A 3,053-nucleotide genomic window follows, 5' to 3' on the forward strand; every position below is an offset into this window, starting at 1 on the left:
GCAGCGCCCGGGAAATGCGGGCCTGGCGCCTCCGCAGGGACGCAGGGAAGCCGCGGGGCGGTCGGCAGGGGGCTTCCAAGTCGCCCGAGCTCAGGCGCGAGCTCTGTCCTGCAGAGCTGGGGGGAGTGGGGGCGCTGGAGGCTGCCCAGCGCCGGAGGAGGCCAGGTCGGGGAGGGGCGTGATTGCGGTGCAGAGAAGCGCTACGCGAGGGGTGCCCGCCACTGTGGGCTGACTCAGGGCTGTAAGAGCGGACCCCCGAGAGATCCATCAAAGAGGGTGTCCCGGAGGAGGGGCCATCTGGCCTGGGTTCTGAAGGATGAACGGGAGCTCGCTGGAAAGGGGGGCGGGGTGGGAGGTGGGTGGAGGGGCAGCGCCCTTCCAAGCAGAAGGAACGGCGTGTCCAGAGGCACAGAAGCGTGAATGTCCCCATGGCGCTGTGTTTGGTTTGGTTGGAGCGGAAAATGTGAGGGAGGAGAGGGCAAGCGATAAAGCCTGGTAACCGGGAGGCGAGTGGAGAGGGGTCACGGACGCTCAGGGGACGAGGGAGCCCCGAGTCCCGTGGGGGGCGGGGCGATGGGGATTTGGCAGAAAAATTTGGAGCCTGGTGGGTCAGCTCTGACTAGTGGGGCCAAACCAACGCACTGTCTTCAAGCCCAGACCCACCTATAGCAAGTCTGTAGGGGCACGGTAGAACTGCCCCATGGGTTTCCGGAGCAGGCAGCTTCAACTTTCACCCACGGAGAGCAGCTGGTGGTTTCGAACCGCTGACCTTGTGAGCAGCACGTTACCACCCACTACGCCACACCAGGTCTTCTGCTGGGACAGGCTGGGAAGACCTGAACTACACTCACGCAGCTTTCCTGCCAGACAGATAGATGGTCGCGGGAAGGCCACTCCTGGTCATGGTGACCTTAGAGCAACATGCTGCCCCAGCCTGCATCATCCTTACAAATCGCTTTGGAGCTCAACACTGGGTTATTGTGCCAGTCCATCTCACCGAGGCTCTCCCTGGCCCTTGCTGCACCCCGCCCACCCACCCCTATCACCAGACACAGGCCTTTCTCCCCAGCCTATCCTAGTGTGGAAGCTCCGCTGAGACCCATCTGCCATGCATGACCCAGCTAGTACTTGAAATGCCACTGCCTTACTTCCCACGTTACCGCAGGTCCACTGGCGGACTGCTGGGTGGTGGGGGTGCCTACTGGCTTTCTCACTTCTACTAAGTGGTCTGAAGCTGGCAATCATTCCTGGGGCCACTCACCAGAAGGGTGGCAGTTCAAACCCACCAACTTCTCCCAGGGAGAAAGATGAGGCAGTCTCTTCTGATCAAGATTTACAGGCTCAGGCATGTTATACAGAGTCACTACGAGTCGTAATTGACTGGATAGGCATGGGTATCTTGGTTTTTATTAAAGAACCCGCCACCTTCTAAGAAATACTATTTGGAGGCGTTCATGCTTGGGCTGTAGAATTCTCCCCGCCCGTGCAGTAAGAGATCCAGGAGATCTGGGTTTGATTCCTGGCTGATGCACTCATGAACAGCAAGTGCCTATCTGTCAGTGGAGGCTTGTGTGTTGTTACAATGTTGAACAGTTTTCAGCAGACCTTGATGTAGGAAAGAGGCCTGGAAATCTACTTCCCCAAATCCAGTCCTATGAAAACCCTACTGATGGGAAAGGCTGTGAGATACTTTGTTTCATTGTGCTGTGCAGGGTCGCTATGAACTGGAAACATCTGGAGAGCAGCTAGCAACAAATAAAAACTATAGTTACTTTTCCCCTCCTCTCACTTCTCAGTGACTCCACCAAGCTCAGGTTTCTGCAGGGATGTCTCTAGGTTTGGTGTCACCTCATGTTGGAACTCCAGGTCGTTCCCCCACCTCACAGACCCAACCCTACAGACTCCTTTGTAATTCTTATTGTCAATTTTCATCGTATGATACATTGTGACAAGTGTGGCTCAAACGGTTGCAATGTGACATTTCTTAGATGTGTGAATGCCAACAGCAGTATCATTGCCAGAGGTCGCGAATATCACACACCAGTAACATTTTGCCGAAGATGAACCCAAAGCATTTGGCGGCGGTGGCACATCGACCGGGAGCCGCCAGGAAGCAAACTTGGAAGAGAACCTGTAACAGAGGGATGTCACTGCTGACGTCAGAGGGATCTTGGTACAAAGACGTCTGGCTGTGCGCTATTCACTCTGCGAAGGCATCTGACTGTTGGAACCAGCTCTGGATAATGTTGTGGCGAGTGAGAGCTCCCGAACACTTACTTGTGTTCGTGAGGAACTTGTGTGTAAGACCCAGAGACAGTGGTTGGAGCACAACCAGAGGTACTGCACGGTTGAACATCAGGAGAGGTGTGCCCCCCAGTTGTATCCCTTCATCCTACCCAGGCAGCAAATAAGCCAAGCACCTGAAGTCTATGATGAAGGCCAAGGCATTGGGAATGGAGGAAGGCGGGAACAACCTGCGACAGGCAGACGACACAACTTGGCTTGATGAAAGGGAGGAGGACTCCAAACACGTACTGACGAAGATCAAACACTGGGGACTCCTTTTGCAAGACAACTGTGCTAGACAGGGTTCTCTCAAGAAACAAAACCAGAACACTAATAATTTTATATATATTTATACAGATAGAATGATGTATGACATAAGACATAAACAGTCAATTAAATTATAAAAGAGTTCAAATGGCTCAGTGCAACTCACTCCCGTGAGACAGTTGTGAGACACTGGCAGTCCTTCACGTCTCGAGGGCCGCCGGGTGGTCCTCTGTAGAGCACTTCAGGCTATCCTGGCAGAGGCTGCAAACGGCAAGGCAGGTCACCAAGAGTCAGCCTGATGACGGGTCCGACAGCCCCCAGCTCAAGAGATGTAAGTTCCAATAGTGTGGCGAAGCAGGTCTTGAAGGAACCTCAAATTACAGCAACACAGTCCACGGGTTAGGCGTCCCATGGGTAGTGTAGACTGTAAATTGAGGCACAGAACAAGCAAGGCAGCCGCACACTGGTCCAATGATCACAGAGCAAGAGACAAGAAAGGC

This window comes from Echinops telfairi, unplaced genomic scaffold, assembly GCF_000313985.2.
Source record: "Echinops telfairi isolate 266 unplaced genomic scaffold, ASM31398v2 ScPeMD7_5;HRSCAF=22, whole genome shotgun sequence".
NCBI lineage: Eukaryota > Metazoa > Chordata > Mammalia > Afrosoricida > Tenrecidae > Echinops > Echinops telfairi.